The sequence below is a fragment of the Bufo bufo genome, chromosome 3 (genome assembly GCF_905171765.1).
Source record: "Bufo bufo chromosome 3, aBufBuf1.1, whole genome shotgun sequence".
Lineage (NCBI taxonomy): Eukaryota > Metazoa > Chordata > Amphibia > Anura > Bufonidae > Bufo > Bufo bufo.
Genome location: NC_053391.1, coordinates 540,074,315 through 540,097,069, shown reverse-complemented (window position 1 = coordinate 540,097,069; position 22,755 = coordinate 540,074,315).

Genomic DNA, 22,755 nt, shown 5'->3' with positions numbered 1-22,755 from the left:
TCCTTTGCCCTGCGCTAAATTGCGCAGGGCAAAGGCATTTTTAGCAGTTCCGGTGACGTACCGGGGCTCTCCATGGGGCTGCCAGGAACCCCGGTGACGTCACCTGCACTGATGGGCGGGATTTAGCTCTGCCCTAGCCAGTAAAACGGCTAGAGCAGAGCTAAAGCCCGCCCATCAGAGCCGGTGACGTCACCGAACACACTGACGGGCGGAAGTTACCGCCCGGCAGTGTGTTATTGAAAACAAAAGAGCCCGTGCCCTGCGCGATTTAGGGCAGGGCACGGGAGCGCATCGGAGCATGAGATGCTCCTATGCTAGGCTCAGGGATGCTGCCGTGGTGAAAATAAGGGTATGTCCGGGTTTAGCTCTGAACCCGGACAACCCCTTTAAGATATTACTAAGATACTAAGTTATTCAGTGACCCTGGTATTCATATGAAAAGTAATTGTCATTCATACTTCTCCTTCCCACTTTGCAGTAAACCCTTCTCCTCCCCTTTTTCAAAAATCATCATCCTTTTTCAGCATATTCATCAAGTACTTCAATTTTTTGCAGCACATCCTTATTACACCATCAACAATACCCCCATGTACGGCATACATATTAGGACATCGTCAGACATCATCCACAACTCCATCCTCCATCAGGCAAAACTCCCTCCTACCTCAGACTTTAGACAAAACCCCGTCCTCCCTCATCCAAAACTCCATCAGACCTCAGCCAAAACTCCATCCTCCCTCATCCAAAACTCCGTCCTCCCTCATCCAAAACTCCGTCAGACATCAGCCAAAACTCCGTCAGACATCAGCCAAAACTCCGTCATACATCAGCCAAAACTCTGTCCTCCCTCAGACATCAGCCAAAACTCCGTCCTCCCTCAGACATCAGCCAAAACTCCGTCCTCCCTAACTCAAAATATGCCCTACTACACACACTCTTCACCTAACAGAGCTGCTAGCTGCTAGCTGCTAAATATTAAATAGATTTTTTTTTATCTGAAAGGTATTTGAGTGAGTGACACCCTGTAACGGTATAAGTGGAGATCTAGCCACTAGCCAGTGGCCACAATACAGTCTGTGTGGGCCTGACACACACGGGCTTGCAAATGTGATTATATCACAGAAAAATATTAAATATAATTTTTTTTATCTGAAAGGTATTTGAGTGAGTGACACCCTGTAACGGTATGGAGTGGAGGCCTAGCCAGTGGCCACAATACAGTCTGTGTGGGCCTGACACACACTGGCTTGCAACTGTGATTATATCACAGAAAAAGATTAAAAATATTTTTTTTTTTTGTCTGCAAGGTATTTTATGTCACACCCTGTATGAATGGTGTGCACACAGTACTGTCTGTGACTGAGCCTGCAGCCTCTCACACACGGGCAGGCAACTGCAATATATATATATATATATATATATATATAAAAAATAAAAAAAAAGCAGACTGATGTACCAGCCCTGAAAAGGGCTTTTTGGGGTGCTGTCAGGACGCTGTCCTTACAGCAGATGAGTCTGTGGACACAGAACACTGCCCTAGCTAACGCTTTCCCTATTGAATCAGCAGCAGCAGCACTGTCCCTCCTCTCACTGAGAATGCAGATTCCGAATGAATCTAAAATGGATGCTGTCCAGGAGGTGGGAGGGTCTGGGAGGGAGGGTCTGCTGCTGATTGGCTGGAATGTGTCTGCTGACTGTGAGGTAACGGGGCAAAGTTTACTCAATGATGATGTATAGGGGGCGGACCGAACATTGCATATGTTCGCCCTCCGCGGCAAACGCGAACAAGCTATGTTCGCCGGGAACTATTCGCCGGCGAAATATTCGGGCCATCTCTATCTATAAATACTAAACTACTAATTTATAGTGGAAGACTATATCAGAAAATAGGAATAACTGTTCAACCAGAACAGAAATTGCATTAATGACTGCTTTGTTGTCTAAGAGTTTCCCAACCAGTGTGCCTCCAGCTGTTGCAATCTACAACTCCCAGCATGCCCGCACAGTCAAAGGCTGTCCGGGCATGCTGGGAGTTGTAGTTTTGCAACAGCTGGAGGCACAATGGTTGGGAAACACTGGTCTAAGACATATACTTATGCCTGCTAGGTTTTATATATAGCTATTTCCTCTGATTTTATCCACCTAATTATTTCATTTTTATTACAGTTTTTTTGTTCTATTTACGCTGTACTTTATATTTGATCAAGTTATTAAAACTGCATTTTACTAAATTTCTCACGTGACCCCCAGTGTATGAGTGCCGGTCTCCATTTTTAGCAATTTTATGCCGATTTTGAAAGGGTGATTCAAACCAGACAGAGGCACCAAGCCGTGGTTACAGTGAGTGAGCCGTCTCACATCCAAACTAGATAAACTGTCATCCCCCTTATATCCATCTTGGAACAGATGCTCACTCTGATGTAAACAAAGGACAATAGAGGAAAAAGATCATCTTGCGTATCTTACTGGTCACCGTGTAACTGTTGAGGACCAAGAAGGAGAAATTCCCATGGAGGAGGAGGAGAAGCCACTGGACAAAGTAGTTGGCAGTGGAGGAGAATGATGATGACAGCTGTCACAATGACCAATAATCTCAGTAGGATGAGGAGCTGGAAAAAACTGGGGCTTGCTTACATACTGGCTTGTGTATAATTCACATGCCATACTTTTTAGACCCTTGATATCAAAGCAAAGAAGGGGAATGTTTTCCACTTGCCAAAAGGGAGGCCTAAACTACTTTATTACGATGAAACACTTTCTATGCAGCTTGCTGCAGCTTTTAGTAAGTAGACACCTGTTGCAGCATATCGGAGTCCCCTATATTATCCCCCACAGAGTCACCTACCTCTTGCTGTCCTTGCTACCACAAGCATCAGAAGCCGCAGCAGCAACCACTTCAGTCTCCTCAACATTCTGGAGAAATTATCTCATGTGCCACGCCAGGCTAAGGCACATCAGCCAGTGGCGTAGCGTGGGTTGCCAGCACCCAGGGTAAGCCAAGTATTGCGCCCCCCCCACCTGTGACCACGCTCCTTTTTACAGATAATGTAGTAGATATCACTTGCAGTCATATGTAACACCACAGACAACACAGTGATAACTCTGAGTACAGATAATGTAGTAGATGGGTGTGAGCCCCCAGAATTCAGAACACGCACGGTGGGACCTGAAGTCTGGGGCCAGGCTGCTACAGTGTGGGCCAAATTCTATATCCACCCTCCCATCACTACAGAACATACAGGGTAAAACAGCGCACATACCTCTTACATCCAGTGATGTCTCCTTTGATGTAGATGTTCTTTCCTCATCTTCTCCTTTCAGACCTTCAGACCAGACCACTATTTTTCAGCCATTTCTCGTCTCTGCAGTTTGACAAACAAAATTATTGGCACACACTGCTTTAAAATAACTGCGCCCAACAAATAGTGCCCCTGACACTAATAGTGTAAACATAACGTCCCCCAAAACTAATTGTGGTAAGCTGATACTGTGCCAAGGTGCCCCCACAGTAATAGTGCTCCCAAAAGTCCCACCGATAGGAATAATTTTCTGCTAGAGCACAAATGGTAGTAATAGTGTTCCTACCATGACCCCAACATGTCCCCACTGTGCCCTAGAAGTAATAATGCTCCCATAGTACCCATACTAGTAATCATGTTCCCCATAGACCCCCACTAGTAATAAAGCCCATCATAATGCCCCCCAGTAGTAATAATTCTCCTTATAATGTGTGCCAGTGCAAAAAATACCCCCTTTTAATGTTCCCAGTTGAGCTAATGTCCCCGTAGTGCCCCCATAATGTGCCAGTATAAAATACCCTTATATAATGCCCCCAGTAAATGACCCCATAGTGATCCTCCCCCTTCCTCCTAGTGCCCCCCATAATGTACTAGCATAAAATATATAGTGCCTCAGTAGATTCCCTCAGTGTCCCCCATAATGTGCAAGTATAAAATTCCCCTTCTTGCTGCCCCCATTGATCCATAATACTCCTCTCTCCCCTTCCCCATAGTACCCACCATAATGTGTCCCAGTATAAAATGCCCCTATACAAAGCCCACCATATAAAATACCCCTTCTTTGTGGCCTCAGTAGAAGCCCCCATAGTGTTCCTCTCTCGCCATCCCCCATATAAAATACCTGTACTCTGTGGCCTCAGTAGATGCCCCCATAGTGCCCCCAATAATGTGCCAGTAAGAATTGCCCCCATAGTGCCACCCAATAATGTGCCAGTAAAAAGTGCCCCCAATAATGTACCAGTAAGATGTGCCCCCATAGATGCTCCCCAATAATGTGACAGTAACAAGTGCACCATCGATGCCCCCACAGTGCCCCCCAATAATGGTGCCAGTAAGATGTTCCCCCATAGATGCCCCCAATAATATGCCAGTAAGTGCCCCCATTGATGCCCGCAATCATGTGCCAGTAACAAGTGCCCCCATAGATGCCCCCCAATCATGTGCCAGTAACAAGTACCCCCCATAGATGCCCCCAAATCATGTGCCAGTAAGTAGTACCATATAAAAAAATAAACACTTATGCTTACCTCCATCAGGCTGGCAGCGATGCCATGCAGGCCTCTTCTGGCCTGTGTCCCGCGCTGTACGGCTCAGGTGGCGCGATGCACTAGGCCTGCAGCCTATCAGAGGAATGGGGAAGGGAGACGCCTCTCCCCTGCCCCGCTGCAGCACATCTATCTGGAAGGCGATACAGATGACTATGGATATGAGCGCTTCCATAATGGAAGCGCTCATCTCCCTGTGCCCTGCCGCCGCCCCCCACTTGTCACCAGGGCAGCACAGCCTGGGGCGATCGCCTCACTTTGCCTAATTGGCGATGCAGCCCTGCTAGCGCCCCCTGGAATTTTGTGCTCGGGGCAACGGCCCCCCCACGCTACGCCACTGACATTAGCAAAGATAGACATACTGCCTCAGTCCTACCAGAATGTTCTCTCTATTCGCTCTTGCCAAGCTTCTAGTGTCATCTTAGAGAGGGTTTTCAGCATGGCATGGGGCTTCGTTGTGACACCCAAACAGACAAACTTGTCCTCTGCTAAATACAAAACATCACTTTTGTCAAAATGAATGGGGCATGGATACATGAGGATTTTCACACTCCTCTGGATAAGGCCTCATGCACACGGCCGTTATTTTGGTCCGCATCCGAGCCGCCAAAACGGATGCGAACCCATTCACTTCAATGGGGCTGCAAAAGATGCGGACAGCACTCCGTGCTGTCCACATCCGTTGCTCCGTTCCTCCGTTCCGTGGCCCCGTAAAAAAATATAACCTGTCCTATTCTTGTCCGCGCTTTGTGGACAAGAATAGGCAGTTATATGTAAATGCTGTCCGTGGTGTTCCGCAAATTGCAGAACGCGCATCCGTGTAAAGGCCATCCGTGTTTTGCGGATCTGCGATTTGCAGGCCGCAAAACACACCATGGTCGTGTGCATGCGGCCTAAGGGTGCTGAATAGATCTGCCATTGCTGACCATGCCCCATCATACCGCTGTCTGCTTGCCTACCATCATGTTTCGTACCGTATGGCTGCTGCTGCCACCACCTCCGCAGCTGCAATTCCCTGCTGCTAATCCCATACTGTCACTTCCATTACCCCTCCTGCCACTGCCATAACCTCTAAATAGTCGCCACTACTATTACTACTACCATCTTTAAACAGCCACACACCCATCTACTGCCTTGTCTGTTCCATGCTTTGCTGTTACTGCTGCCACTATTATTGTGGCCGCATGCCACTATACCCTACCCTTTGCACAACCACAACTTACTGTTGTTGCTGAAAATTTAAAGGGGGAATTCTTCCAGGCTCATTCAGAACAAGCCATTCTTCTGACAATTCAGGCTACTTTCACACTGGCGTTTTGAATTCCGTTTGAGATCCGTTTCAGAGATCTCACAAACGGTATAAAACGGATCAGTTCAGCCCCAATGCATTCTGAATGGATAAGGATCCGTTCATAATGCATCAGTTTGGCTCCGTTCCACCTCAATTCCGCTCTGGAGGCGGACACCAAAAACGCTGCTTGCACCTGGCGATGCGGAGCCAAACGGATACGTCCTGGCTTACAATGTAAGTCAATGGGGACGGATCCGTTTTCACTGACACAATATGGTGCAATTGTAAACGGATCCGTCCCCCATTGACTTTCAATGTCAGTCAGGACGGATCCATTTTGACTTAGACTTTTTTTTAAAAGAATAATGCAAACGGATCCATTCTGAACGGATACAAGCGTTTGCATTATAGATGCGGATCCGTCTGTGCAGATACAAGATGGATCCGCACCAAACGCAGGTGTGAAAGTAGCCTAACACTTGTGCATGTATAAATACGGGCTGGAATTTTGCCAAGTTAAGACATCATTTTTGGACGCTTGTGCAGTAACAAGTCACTTTTTCTTCTGACATTGACATGTGTGTATATAAATAGGGCTCATTGAGCCATCCTTTTTGGAAGCTTGGTCCAACAAGCCACTGACTTCTTCCCTTAACATTGTGTGTTTAAAAATTATTAGCCCCTTACAAGGGACAATATTTGGAAGCTTTTTAATATGAAAAAGTTTTACACATGCAGCAGTGCAGTGTGTTTTTTTAACACCGTCAAACATTTGCTTACCCATAGCTACTGTATATATGTCAGTGTCACTGACATTGTTTGCTACTGCTGTCATTGCGTTCAAGAGTAGTGATGAACGAACCCAGACTGCCACGTTCGGGGCCACACCAAACATTATGTCCGGGTACTGAACACGAACATGGACTTTGGCGCCAAAGTCCGTATCCGCTGTTTGTAATTTAAATAAAGCTTGTTGAAAGGCTTCAGCACAGCCAATCAACAAGCGTTTAAGCTATGGGTACTTGGAAGCCATCACAGTCTAGTATTGGCATGGCTGTGATTGGCCGGCGCACCATGTTACCCTGCAGGTATAAATCCTGGTTCCCGTGGTGCGCCGCCATTCTGCTGACTAGTGTAGGGACAGGACGCTGCTGCACTGAGGTACAGTGTTAGGCTTTTATTATTTTACTAGACATTAAGCCCGTTATAATAACGGGCGCTAGAACAGTAGTGTATAAACATTAGTAGAAACAGTCTATATTAAATAGTAAGATAATTTAACCACATTGTATTTCTTGAATTGATCTATTTGCTCATTTTTTTTCTTTGTTTTTCAGCCTTTCTTTATTTGATTTTTACTTGCTGACTTGACTGTTTCTCCAGGAGAATTTGGTTATGTAGGGTTTCATTGTCTGTCTCTTTTGTCCTACTTGATGTGTCCTTTTTATTGGGTGGCATGTTAGTAAAAAGTCCAAGTAATATAGGCTTGTACTTTTATAATTTTATTATATTTTCTCTTACTGTAATACTGACTTATATGTAGCTGTAATATGCGTCACTGGCACTGACTTTTGGCAGAGACTGCAGGCACTGTAACTGGTGGCTGATATGACTGCCACTGACTGGTAGTGCTGAGACCACTTGCACTGTGACTGGTGACTGATACAGCTGTCACTGACTGGTGGTGCTGAGACCACTGGCACTGTGACTGGTGGCTGATACGGCTGGCACTGATTGCTGGCACTGACTGGTGGTGCTGAGACTGTGGGCACTGTGACTGGTGCCTGAGATGGCTGGCACGGACTGGTGGTGCTGCGACTGCAGCTGATGGCTGAAACAGTTGGCACTTACTGGTGGCTGAGATGACTGGCAGTGGCACGTGGTGCTGAGACTACTGTCACTGTGACTGGTGGCTGATACGGCTGGCACTGACTGGTGGTGCTGAGACCACTGGCACTGACTGGTGGTGCTGAAACCACTGTCACTGGTGGCTAATACGCTTGGCACTGACTGGTGGTGCTGAGACTGCTGTCACTGTGACTGGTGGGTGATACGGCTGGCACTAACTGGTGGTGCTGAGACCACTGGCACTGTGACTGGTGGCTGATACAGCTCGCACTTACTGGTGGTGCTGATACCACTGGCACTGTGACTGGTGGCTGATAGGGCTGGCACTGACTGGTGGCTAATACGGCTGGCACTGACTGGTGGTGCTGAGAAGGCGGGCACTGTGACTGGTGGCTGATAGAGCTGGCACTAACTGGTGGTGCTGAGACCACTGGCACTGTGACTGGTGGCTGATAGGGCTGGCACTGACTGGTGGCTAATACGGCTGGCACTGACTGGTGGTGCTGAGACCACAGGCACTGTGACTGGTGGCTAATACGCTTGGCACTGACTGGTGGTGCTGAGACTGCTGTCACTGTGACTGGTGGCTGATACAGCTGGCACTGACAGCTAGGACTGACTTGTGGTGCTGAGACTGTGGGCACTGTGACTGGTGCCTGAGATGGCTGGCACGAACTGCTGGCACTGACTGGTGGTGCTGAGACTGCAGCTGATGGCTGAAACAGCTGGCGCTGACTGGTGGCTGAGACGACTGGCAGTGCTACGTGGTGCTGAGACTGCTGGCACTGTGACTGGTGGCTGATACGGCTGGCACTGACTGGTGGTGCTGAGACCACTGGTACTGTGACTGGTGGCTGATACAGCTGGCACTGACTGGTTGTGCTGAAACCACTGTCACTGTGACTGGTGGCTAATACGCTTGGCACTGACTGTTGATGCTGAGACTGCTGTCACTGTAACTGGTGGCTGATACGGCTGGCACTGACTGCTGGCACTAACTGGTGGTGCTGAGACCACTGGCACTGTGACCGGTGGCTGATAGGGCTGGCACTGACTGCTGTTACTGTGACTGATGGCAATGATTGATGGCTGGCAATTATTGCTGGCACTGATTGGTGGTGCTGGCTAATACTGCTGGCAGCAGCTGCAGTGTGTATCTGAGAGCAATTTCTGTCACTGTGCATGTAAGGCTACTTTCACACCTGCGTTCGGGTGTCCGCTCGTGAGCTCCTTTTGAAGGGGCTCACAAGCGGCCCCGAACGCATCCGTACTGCCCTAATGCATTCTCTGTGGATGCGGATCCGCTCAGAATGCATCAGTCTGGCAGCGTTCAGCCTCCGCTCCGCTCAGCGAGCGGACACCTGAACGCTGCTTGCATCGTTCGGGTGTCCGCCTGGCCGTGCGGAGGCAAGCGGATCCGTCCAGACTTACAATGTAAGTCAATGGGGCGGATCCGTTTGAAGATGACACCATATGGCTCAATCTTCAAACTGATCCGTCCCCCATTGACTTTCAATGTAAAGTCTGGACGGATCCGTTCAGGCTACTTTCACACTTAGAATTTTTTTTTAACTATAATGCAGACGGATCCGTTCTGAACGGATACAAACGTCTGCATTTTAGGAGCGGATCCGTCTGAGCAGACATCAGACGGACCCGCTCTGAACGCTAGTGTGAAAGTAGCCTAATGGCGGCGCTTCTTATGCACTCTGCTTCTTATGCACAATGCTCCAACTGACACCACACACCATAAGAGGCGGTTATTGGCCAGCGGCGCAGTTGTGGGGATGGTGTGATTGGACGGCTCCAGGCTGGCGCAATTGTGGGCGGTCCGGGAGGCGACTTTGATTGGACGGCCGCGCTGCTGTGGGCGGTGTGATGCGCCGTGTTTTTATTGGCCGGCGGCACGGTGCTTTGGGCGGTCCCTGCTGTGTGTGTGGGTAGAGTGTGTGCTGATTGGTTTGTGCACCGCGCATGCGCACTTCACTAAGGCTACTTTCACAGTCCGCCTGTGAGATCCGTTTCAAGGCTCACAGGGTCCCCCTGTGAGATCCGTTTCAAGGCTCCAGTTTAGCCCCAATGCATTCTGAATGGATGCGGATCCATTCAGAATGCATCAGTTTGGCTCCGTACCGTCTCCATTCCGCTCTGGAGGCGGACACCAAAACGCTGCTTGCAGCGTTTTGGTGTCCGCCTCATGGTGCGGAGCCGAACGGATCCGTCCTGACTTACAATGTAAGTCAATGAGGATGGATCCATTGACATTGACACAATATTGGTGCAATTGTAAACGAATCCGTCCCCCATTGACTTTCAATGTAAAGTCAGGAGTCCCCCTCCCTCCCCAGTATTAAAAGCATTGGTGGCCAGTGCGGCACCCCTCCCTCCCCAGTATTAAAAGCATTGGTGGCCAGTGCGGCCCCCCCCCTCCCCAGTATTAAAAGCATTGGTGGCCAGTGCGGCCCCCCCTCCCTCCCCAGTATTAAAAGCATTGGTGGCCAGTGCGCCCCCCCTCCCTCCCCAGTATTAAAAGCATTGGTGGCCAGTGCGGCCCCCCCTCCCTCCCCAGTATTAAAAGCATTGGTGGCCAGTGCGGCCCCCCTCCCTCCCCAGTATTAAAAGCATTGGTGGCCAGTGCGGCCCCCCCTCCCTCCCCAGTATTAAAGGCATTAGTGGCCAGTGCGGCCCCCTCCTCCCTCCCTCCCCAGTATTAAAAGCATTGGTGGCCAGTGCGGCCCCCCCATCCCACCCTCCCCAGTATTAAAAGCATTGGTGGCAGTGGCCACAGGCTAACAACCCCCCTCCCCCCCATCATTGGTGGCAGCAGAGCTGCATTTTTCGATCAGAGTCCCAGTTTAATCGCTGGGGCTCCGATCGGTTACCATGGCAGCCAGGACGCTACTGCATTACTGGCTGCCATGGTTACTTAGCTTATACTTACATGCGCTGTCTGTGGCCGGCCGGCACTCCTCCTACTGGGAAGTGACAGGTCTGTGCTGCTCAGGGAGCCAGGTGACAACACCGGCTTGATGGGCGGGCTCTAGCGCTGCTCTAGCCAGTAAAATCACCGAACACACTGCCCGGAGGAAGCCTCCACCAGGCAGTGTGTTATTGTAAACAAAAGAGCTGCTCCGATGCTTAAGTCAGGGGGGCTGCCTGGCTGAAAATAGAGGTTTGTCTGTGTTCAGGTCTGAACCCGGACAACCCCTTTAATTGTGTCGATGAGACATACCTATTTTTTTGGGTGCAAAACCTTTTACTTGCCACCGTCACAGGGAAATATAATAGTTAATCAGTCTGTTAATTGTGTCGGTGAGACATACCTATATTTTGTGGTGCTAAACATCTCCTTTGCATCCGTGACATGGAAATACAATAGTTAATATGTCTATTAATTCTGTGGGTGACATAATCCAATTTTTTTGGGGCGAGATACACCTCCTTTGCATTTGTGACACAGAAATACAACTGTTCGTCTGTCAGCCAATTCTGTGGGTGACCGTAAAAAAATAAATAAAGGAGCATAAACTAGGGTACGTGGCTGTGGTCATGGTGCTGCTGGTGTTGGTGGAGCTCCTTCTGCAGGGGGAGGACGTTGTCGATCTGTGCCAGCTACTTGTCCAAATGAAACACCTTCCTCTGGAGTACACAGGCGACAGGACATTCTGTATAATTTTGTAGGCCCGAATACCGCTTTAAGAATGGTGAGGCCAAAACAAGTAGAGGAGCTAGTAGATTGCAGTGCCTCCAGTTCCTTCACATTGTCTTCCACCCAGTCCATTGCTGAATGTGCAGAGTAGACACTGGCGGGCCATGGGCATCTGTCTTACACCTCAACGCCTTGCACATCGACCAAGCAGTCTAAGCCATAAGTCATGCAGCAGTCACTTATGCTTTTTAATGACTCTGCTGGCAAGGGTTTTGTGGGCCATTCACCTAGCCCTGCCCCAGAAGTGACAGAGATTGAGTGCACTGATGCCCAACCATTTATGTTTGAGGATGGGGACGTAGGAGAACCACTGCAGCATGTCTCTGACTATGGCGAAACATAGGTGTCAACTGCTGGGGCTTTCTGCAGAGTGCAGACTGGCCAGAAGGGCAGGGGTGAGGAGTGGGTGGAAGATGATGTGGAGGATGATGAGGTCCTAGACCTCACAGAGCAATTAGGTCATGCCAGTGACATGTGCAGTTCGGAGAAAGAGGTGGCGGTCACAGAGCAACAGCCGCATAGCTAAAGAGGGTGCAAAATCAGAGTGTCCGGACCCCAATCAGTATGCTCGCTACTGCCCAGCACACCACGAAACATAGCACACCAAAGCCAGTGCAAAGGAGTTCCCTGGCATGGCAGTCCTTCAGGCAGTGTGCTGATGACAGAACAGGGGTGGTTTGCATGAAGCGAGGCATAAATGTTCTAAACCTGAGCACCACCTGATTGACCAGGCAGCTAACTGCAAAGCACGAGCTGCAGTGGAGTAGATACCTGAAGAACCACAAAAGATCTGAGGCTCCTCCTGCTCCCTCTTCTGCTGCAGCCTCTTCCTCCCCCTTTTTAATAACAGGGGAACCTGCCAACCCCAAAGAGAGGATGTCTAAGCAACACCACCGTCACCGAGCATCTCCAAACTGTCCCGTGGAAGCGTTCAGCTGTCTATCCCCCAAACACTGGAGAGAAAGAGGAAGTACCCCCTACCCACCCACGAACCCTGGCCCTGAATGCCAGCACTTCAGAATTCCTGGCCTTTGAAATGCTGCTATTCTGTCTGGTAGAGACGGACAGTTTTGAAAAGTGTCATGACCGGCAGCTGTCCGGCAGTACGTGGTTCACAGCCGTCACTACTTTTCCAGATGGGACGTCCTTGCCCTGTACTAACAAGTGGCAGAAAAAAAACAGGTGTGTGCAGCGCAACGCCCTTAATAATATGTGGACCAGTAAGTACGGTCAGGGATGTTATATCAGCAGCTGGGCCAGAGACAGACAGCGGTTTAGAGCATGTCCTACCACCACCGAGGATTGGTGGACATTTCTCGGGGCCTCTTGTTGCCTCCTCCTCCTACTCTGATTCCTCCTCCGGTTCCTCCTCTACCACCTCCTTATAACCTCAGCACCACCAACTTCAGCACAGCCAGAGGGAAACAACAGCAGGCTGTTTTAAAACTCCTATGTTTTGGGTGGAAAACCCCCCACACCGCGCAGGAGTTGTGAGCAGGCATGGAAGAACAGGCCGATGAGTGGTTGGTGCCACTGAGCCTCTAGCCCGGTCTGGTTGTGTGTGACAATGAGCGAAATCTCGTAGCACATCCCTTGCCTGGCGCATGTGCTGAACTTGGTGCTTCCGAAAAAATTACCCCAATATGTCAGAGCTGCTGCAGAAAGTAAGGGCCATCTGTGTGTGCTCTAAAAAGGTACAAGGATTCATCGTGGATGATAGGTACGTGTCACTGAGGTTCCTGGCCTCGGAGTAAAAGCCGGTTTTTATGTGTCAGCAGCAGTTGCTATTTGACACCTTGGTACTTAGCACGGCTGTAATAGCTGATCCGAGATGGCTCTTACTGGGAGTAGTCAAAGTGCTGGGTGGGTGACTACTTCCCACGCTCCAGGCCGGGTTTTGGCAGGCAAAAAAAACCAGCCAGCACTGTCAGGTGGAGAGGATTACCTCCATCTGACAGTGGAGCTCAGGAGGTCTGTGTGCTGGGATCTGAGGCCTGTGCTGGTGTGAAGTAACACCAACACTTCAAAAGTGACATTTTGTTTTTGTCATCATGTGTGAATAAACACTAAAATTTTAATTACGAACTTGTATTTTGCCTCTGTACTGCACCCGCTTATCCTAACTACCAGAGCGAATCCCCACAGAGCTTTTGGCGTTCTCATCCTGCTGCTAATCGCCTGTCTGTGCTGCAGCGTAACTTCTGCCTTTATGCTTACCGCCTCATATGCGACGTACCCACAAGGTGGAACTCCACCTTGCATATGCTGAAGAGACTGTGCAAGTAGTTTAACATCCCAGAGTATGTCACTAAAATCTCTGTATCCCTGCTACAATAATGTCAAGTGTTAATGTGTTTCCATCTGATGTAATATAACTGTGCATTGCCATTTCTATGTCTGTATTTTATATATTTGCTGTAATTCTTGATGTGAGCAGGTGGCAGTAATATGTAGGCAGAACATAGCTAGTTAATAGACCTAGACTGGAATAGTCCATTCCAGGCTAGCTTCCCCCTATCTGAGGAGGAGTGGAATGTTCCGACATCCTACTTCAGGAGGAGGGTAGAAAGTTCTAGGCAGTGTACCAGCCACCCTCTGTTGGGGTAGGCTGTGTGAATAGGAGCTCCCAGAAACAGGGAACCCAACCAAGGATCCAAGCCTCTGCTGAGGCCCCAGATCAACCTTTCCAGCCTGAGTCCCTTACCTCAGCTGGTGAACAAGAAAAGCAGCCATCTTCAGAACTATCAGATCTCCAGGAAGAAACCACCATACCCTGCGAGCAGTCCTGTAAGTACAGATTCCAAAACAAGGAGAAGATAAGTACCTCCACAGCTAGTCAGGCCCATATCAAGCAGACCATAGACAGAGCAGAAGACAGATATCTGCCAGATTCTTAAAGGCGTATGTACCAAATGCAGAATATATATATAATTCCTGCCACATATTGCCAATACCTGCTGGGATCCTAGACTACTGCTGAAAATTGTATGGATCTAAAGGTGCATATAATAACATCAAGTAAAGACAAGTTGGACACTATGATCTGTGTGGAATTCCATCATTCCTCCATTACTCGTATTAACAGCACTCAATTTTGTTGCATGTCAGCCAGGATACAGGAGTCCAGCCGTACCAAGGTAGGAGACACCGCTGACACAATACAGAGACAATCTCCCCCTCTGGCATTCCTTACCCAGTACGTGAGCTCATACCATCTTAACCCCTTAAGGACGCCGGCATCCCGTAACAACGCAGGGGGGGGTCATTTTGACCGCGGGGATCAGAAACTTTAGTGTCCCTAAAATATGGATTTTACACCCCCCCCCCCGCACCACTGCATGATTTTTTGCCGGCGGGTGGTGCAGGGGGGGGGGAGTTGTGGGCGGTGCGGGAGGCGGGCGGGGCCCTTGCATAAATCATTGGTGGACAGTGGTATACCAGGGTGCCAGCACATTGCTGACACCCTGGTATAAACGGCTGACATCGATGATGCGATGTCAGCCGTTTAACCCTTTCCATACCGCGGTCCGTACGGACCGCTGTATGGAAAAAGTTAACAGTAAGAGGGAGCTCCCTCCCTCTCCCATCGGGGGGCTGCAGTGCCTTTGCAGCCCCCCGATGGAGAGGGAGAGAGCCCCCAGAGAGCCCCCTGACAGCCCCGTCCTTACCCTTCCCCGTCTGCGCAGTTCTGACCAGTACTGAGCAGACGGGGAAGGTTCCCATGGCAACAGGACGCCGTCTCAGGCATCCTGCTGTCCATGGTGCTGAACAGATTTGTGCTAAAAGGCATAGATCTGTTCAGACAAAGTGTAAAATACAATATATATATTGTACTGTACTGTATTATACAGACATCAGACCCACTGGATCTTCAAGAACCAAGTGGGTCTGAGTCCCAAAAAAAGTGAAAAAAAGTGAAAATAAAGTAAAAATCAAAAAACACATTTATCACTGATTAAAAATGAAAAAAATAAATTTCCCTACACATGTTTGGTATCGCCACGTCCGTAACGACCTGATCTATAAAACGATCATGTTACTTTACCTGAACGATGAATGCCATAAAAATAAAAAATAAAAAACTATGATGAAATTGAAATTTTGCCCACCTTACTTCCCAAAAAAGGTAATAAAAGTGATCAAAAAAGTCGTATGTACGCCAAAATAGTACCAATCAAACCGTCATCTCATCCCGCAAAAATCATACCCTACCCAAGATAATCGCCCAAAAACTGAAAAAACTATGGCTCTTAGACTATGGAAACACTAAAACATGATTTTTTGGGTTTCAAAAATGAAATCATTGTGTAAAACTTAAATAAATTTAAAAAAAGTATACATATTAGGTATTGCCGCGTCCGTATCAACCGGCTCTATAAAAATATCACATGACCTAACCCCTCAGGTGACCACCGTAAAAAAATAAAAATAAAAATGGTGTAAAAAAAGCAATTTTTTGTCATCTTACGTCGCAAAAAGTGTAATAGCAAGCGATCAAAAAGTCATATGCACCCCAAAATAGTTCCAATCAAACCGTCATCTCATCCCGCAAAAAATGAGACCCTACTTAAGATAATCGCCCAAAAAATGAAAAAACTATGGCTCTTAGACTATGGAGACACTAAAACTTTTTTTTGTTTTAAAAATGAAATCATTGTGTAAAACTTACATAAATAAAAAAAAATTGTATACATATTAGGCATCGCCGCGTCCGTGACAACCTTCTCTATAAAATTACCACATGATCTAACCTGTCAGATGAATGTTGTAAATAACAAAAAAAAAACGTGACAAAAAATCTATTTCTTGTTACCTTGCCGCACAAAAAAGTGTAATATAGAGCAACCAAAAATCATATGTACCCTAAACTAGTACCAACAAAACTGCCACCCCATCCCGTAGTTTCTAAAATGGGGTCACTTTTTTGGAGTTTCTACTCTAGGGGTGCATCAGGGGGGCTTCAAATGGGAAATGGTGTCAAAAAATCCAGTCCAGCAAAATCTGCCTTCCAAAAACCGTATGGCATTCCTTTCCTTTTGCGCCCTGTCGTGTGCCCGTACAGCGGTTTACGACCACATATGGGGTGTTTCTGTAAACTACAGAATCAGGGCCATAAATAATGAGTTTTGTTTGGCTGTTAACCCTTGCTTTGTAACTGGAAAAAAAATATTAAAATGGAAAATCTGCCAAAAAAGTAAAATTTTGAAATTGTATCTCTATTTTCCATTAAATCTTGTGCAACACCTAAAGGGTTAAAAAAGTTTGTAAAATCAATTTTGAATACCTTGAGGGGTGTAGTTTCTTAGATGGGGTCACTTTTATGGAGTTTCTACTCAAGGGGGGCATCAGGGGGGCTTCAAATGGGACATGGTGTCAAAAAACCAGTCCAGCAAAATCTGGCTTCCAAAAACCATACGGCGCACCTTTCCCTCTACGCCCTACTGTGTGCCCGTACAGTAGTTTATGGCCACATATGGGGTGTTTCTGTAAACTACAGAATCAGGGCCATAAATATTGAGTTTTTTTTGGCTGTTAACCCTTGCTTTGTAACTGGAAAAAAAAATATTAAAATGGAAAATCTGCCAACAAAGTGAAATTTTGAAATTGTATCTCTATTTTCCATTAAATCTTGTGCAAAACCTAAAGGGTTAACAAAGTTTGTAAAATCAGTTTTGAATACCTTGAGGGGTGTAGTTTCTTAGATGGGGTCACTTTTATGGAGTTTCTACTCTAGGGGTGCATCAGGGGAGCTTCAAATGGGACATGGTGTCAAAAAACCAGTCCAGCAAAATCTGGCTTCCAAAAATCATACGGCGCACCTTTCCCTCTACGCCCTACTGTGTGCCCGTACAGTAGTTTACGGCCACATATGGGGTGTTTCTGTAAACTACAGAATCAGGGCCATAAATAATGAGTTTTGTTTGGCTGTTAACCCTTGCTTTGTAACTGGAAAAAATATATTAAAAAGGAAAATCTGCCCAAAAAGTGAAATTTTGAAATTGTATCTCTATTTTCCATTAAATCTTGTTCAACACCTAAAGGGTTAACAAAGTTTGTAAAATCAGTTTTGAATACCTTGAGAGGTGTAATTTCTTAGATACCCCATCTCTCACTTTTATGGAGTTTCTACTCTAGGGGTGCATCAGGGGGGCTTCAAATGAAACATGGTGTCAAAAAAACAGTCCAGCAAAATCTGGCTTCCAAAAACCATACGGCGCACCTTTCCCTCTACGCCCTACTGCGTGCCCGTACAGTAGTTTTGCCAATAACTCTTGTGCAACACCTAAAGGGTTAACGAAGTTTGTAAAATCAGTTTTGAATACCTTGAGGGGTGTAGTTTATAGAATGGGGTCATTTTTGGGCGGTTTCTATTATATAAGCCTCGCAAAGTGACTTCAGACCTGTAGTGGTCCCTAAAAATTGGATTTTTGTAAATTTCTGAAAAATTTCAAGATTTGCTTCTAAACTTCTAAGCCTTGTAACATCCCCAAAAAATAAAATATCATTCCCAAAATGCTACAAACATGAAGTAGACATATGGGGAATGTAAAGTCATCACAATTTTTGGGGGTATTACTATGTATTACAGAAGTAGAGAAACTGAAACTTTGAAATTTGCAAATTTTTAAAAAATTTTGGTAAATATGGTATTTTTTTATGCAAAAAAAATAAATTTTTTGACCCAATTTTAGCAGTGTCATGAAGTACAATATGTGACGAAAAAACAGTCTCAGAACGGCCTGGATAAGTCAATGCGTTTTAAAGTTATCAGCACTTAAAGTGACACTGGTCAGATTTGCAAAAAATGGCCAAGTCCTTAAAATGAAATAGGGCTGAGTCCTTAAGGGGTTAAAGGGCCCTGCTATAGTACCTGCGCAAGCTGCAATTGGCGTCACAAACTTATATACCTAAATCTGACCCACTGCATAGCATGCTCACTGACCCAGTGTCCTGCCCATTGCAGTAGCAGCAGGCGATAGTGAAGTTTCAGCTGCAGCACTCACGGGTGAGTCACTCTGCGAAACAGCACAAATTCACCACCAATGAGTGTGCGTCCATGCGAGATGTGTGCCTTGTTGCACTGTTTCGAGTACTCCACCAACATAGCCAGTGGTGATGACGCAGTCATCAGTGTTACTATCCAACTTCTATGTCTCTTTGAAAAAACTCGTCAGGCGCTGATGGTTGCGGATGTGGCACAGAAGAAAGAGGAGGAGGAACAGGGATCATTCCCACGGTTATCAGGCCTTTCATTCACCAGTGGCCCAGAGAGTGGGTTCCTGCACTGACAGCAGCCAGATACACAACTGTTCAGCCAGGGCACAGTTTTGGAGGATGAGAAGGATGATTATGATGAGGATCCATGTTCACAGCAGGGTGGCACCCAAATGAGCTTACAGGCATCACTGGAGCGTTGCTGGGGGGATACAGAGACACAGACCATACACATGAGCGACTACATGCTGCAGTGCCTGCACAACGACCGCCGACTTTCCCACATTCTTACCAGTGCTGATAACTGAGTGGCAACCCTGCTGGATTCCTGCTACAAGGACAACATGATATTCTTACTTCCATCACTGGAGCGTGATCTGAAGATGCGAGAGTTCAAGCGTACTGAGGAAGGATCGCTATTGTCCTTGATCCGAAACATGTAGACTGGAGTGTAACTGTCTTTTAATCTGCACTGAAAAATAAAGGTAACATTTTAATCGAGCTGGACTTTTCTCTCTCCTTTACTTAAGTTACGCTGTGGTTCCCGGCATGGTCCGTGCTCGGTGCAACAGGGTTTGAGCACGCCTACATTTTTTCTTTTTGCCTTCAAGCGTACTCTGGTAGATGCGCTACTGATGGCGTTCCCAACTGACAGCGGGGGCTCAATGGAAGCACAAGACAGAGGAGGAGGAAGTTGCCAATGCAGCTGGGGGGCCGTCAGAACCTCAGAAGAGAGGGTTAGCATGGCCAAAATGTGGAAAAGCTTTGTCAGCACGCCACAATATCCAGCACCACCATCTGATACGGACCGTCTTAGCAGGAGGCAGCATTTCAGCAACATGATGGAACAGTATGTGTCCACATGTCTGCACGTACTGACTGATGGGTCTGCCCTATTTAACTTCTGGGTCTTCAAATTGGGCACATGACCTGAGCTTGCCCTTTTCGCCTTGAAGGTGCTGGCCTGCCTTGAGGTAAGTGTATTGTCCAAACGTGTGTTTAGCAGGAGGTGTAATCACGGACAGGCGCCTCCGCCTGTCCACAGCCATCATTGACAAGCTCACGTTCATTAAGATGAACCAGGCATGGATCCCACCAGGCACCGCCACATCCACCTTCTCTGCCTCTTCCATCTGCACCACCACATTCACCTCCTCCTCCATTCGGACCTCCGCCTTTTGGCTCAAGATTATTATGTCTTATATTGGCAGAGTATAGAATACTGCCCGCACCTAGTCATTTTTGTACTCCAGTGCAGTTTGAGTGCATGAGTGCATTCTCATTGCTATTTCCCAATGTTTTGGGGCCTCCAGAAACAAAACAAAAAGAAAAAAAAAGTAAAAAGCTAAATAAATAAAAAGTCTGTGATCTACTCTGCCTCTTCTGCCTGCACCGCTACGTCCCCCTCGTCTGCCTCCTCCACCTGAACTGCCACATCCACCTCTTTCGCCTAAACCGCCACGTCCGCCTTCACTCGGACCTCCGCCTACTGGCTCAAGATTATTATGTCTAATATTGGCAGAGTAGAGAAGTATACCTGCCGCACCACAAAAAATGGCTAAAGGTCACACACAGAATTAACAAACGCATTCAAAAAAGAAAAACAGAAACAGTGTTGGCTTCTTTCTCCACCTATTACACCTACACCACCACGTCCACAGCCTCCTCAACTTCCTACTCCACTTGGACCTCCGCCTCCTAGTTTTATCAAGATTATAATTTTTCATTTTGATGTATTTTATGTTATATTAAGTCATTTCCCTATCCACATATGTTTTCAGAGCAATTTTACTGCCCTTACCCCCATTTGGATCCTTTTGCAGCCCTTTATATGACTTTTTCTTACAGCCATTTTAGTGCCCCAAAGTTCGGGTCCCCATTGACTTCAAGTCAAGTGCAGGACCTGAACCGAACTTCGCAACTCCGTTTGGTCGAACCAACGGAACCTGAATATCCCAATCAAGAGTCTAGGGAGTCATAGAAAGTGTTATTTGCCAATTTGCAGGGCAATTTCAGTAATTTTGATTCATGTAGAATCGATTCCATATAAATATAATATTTATTTAAAAATTGGACAAATCCGAAATGAAACGATTTTTAAGAAATTTGTTCATCTCTAACCTGAATTCAATGAATAACGTATGTCCCAATACTTTTACTTATATAGTGTATATGGCTTATGGTATGTTCCTATAAAATGTAAATTGTAGAAGAAAACTCTGCTGTGTGCATTGCAAAGTGTGAAATCCATGACAGAAATTGGTAGCATAAATCAACATAATGCAGAGCTATAATCCACACTGGAGGTTCACATGGATTTTTTTCCACAGTGTGTGGATGAGATTTTGTAAAATGTTATTCACTTTGCTGCTACTGTAAATGATGCAGACATTTTGCAATGAAAAACCTGCAGTATATCGGCCCCCTGAAAGTATTCCCCAAGAGCTTATTTTTGTCAAGAAAATATTCAAATGTGCATAGGAAATTGTTCAGAGTTTGGTGCTACACACACTGTAGATCAGTAACCTATTTACTAATTGTACCCTACCTTCTGTAGCATGTAAACAATTTAAATGGACCTATAAAATGTTTTAAAATAATTGGAAAAATACTGTATCTATAGGATAATAATGGACTCTTTCAGACCTATGCTTAGGCATACAATATATATAATAATCATAAAAAGCTCAATTTGCATTATGATTTCCCTTTTCCAGAAACCAGAATATTATTTAAAAGCATGACTTTGAAAGCTTGCGTTGCTCAGAAGATTGGAATCTTAAGAAAATAGTAGTCATTATTTAATCATTCACAATAAAATTATCATCAAGGTCCAAAAAGTCTTATCTGAGAACGTAAGCAGGATAATAACGTAACCGCAGCTGCTGCTTCTGCCATATAGATAAATGTCTCAGCAGCAGCGAAGTTTGATCTAATTCCAATAATTGCAGGCTTTAGTCTTCAAGCAGGTAATATGTCAAAACAGATACTGGATAAGCCAATATTGACATTTTTATTTGGCAATGCCTGAGATTTAATGGGAAGATTACCAGTGTGTGATAGGACAGTAGGAGCTAGACGTGTGTGACATTGCAGTAGCACTATTCATCTTGTAGGTTGCTTTTCAAGGTCGTGTTTGTCCAAACTTGAAAAGAATATTGCACAATTCTGATATGGTCTTATTGTAAATAATGTTACTTTTCATCCTTGATTATCTGTCTGTGAGAATATCAGATGTCTTTCAAGTAGAATATCAAAGCATTTCTGGATTCTTGATCCAACAGCATAATGTTGTAGACATACAGGAGTGTACTTTCATGATTCTTTTCTGAACTTTTCAGCCTATTTGATGACATATGCTGAATGTATATAAGGAACTTCAACCCCCCCCCCCCATATTACAGACAGTTCCACTGATTGACATTTATTGAACAAGATCCACAGGTTGGAGACTATTGAAGTAATATGTGCTCCTCTGTATGATACCTCACATTGAAACACACTTTCAATGTGATCTAAAGTGAGCAGTGTTGGCTAGATGTTGACATTCATAGTTACACAGTTCATAGTTCTGAGGCCCAGGCCCAGGTGCCATATGGAGATTAGCCCCCCCACCATCATAAATCACTATATAGAATACACTTACTCTGTACTGTATACACACGCACTATAGAAACTGCACATACCCTACATGCACACTACATGGACTACACTTACCCTACACTCATACATAGAATAGACTACAATTACCCTACACACACTACATAGATTATACTGACCCTATAAACACACACACTAAAAAGATTACACTTACCCTTCACACACACATAAAATGTACTACACTTACCCTATACACACACTAGATATGGTATATAAACACTATATAGCCTGTATTTACCATATACAAACACTATATACACTGCACTTACTCTATACAAACACTATATACACTGCAATTACTCTATACAAACACCATATACACTGCACTTACTGTATGCAAACACAATACAGACTGCACTTACTCTATACACACACTATACTACACTTTACCTATATGCACACTATATACACCATACTTATCCTACACTCACACTATATCGAATACACTTACCGTATACACATACTATA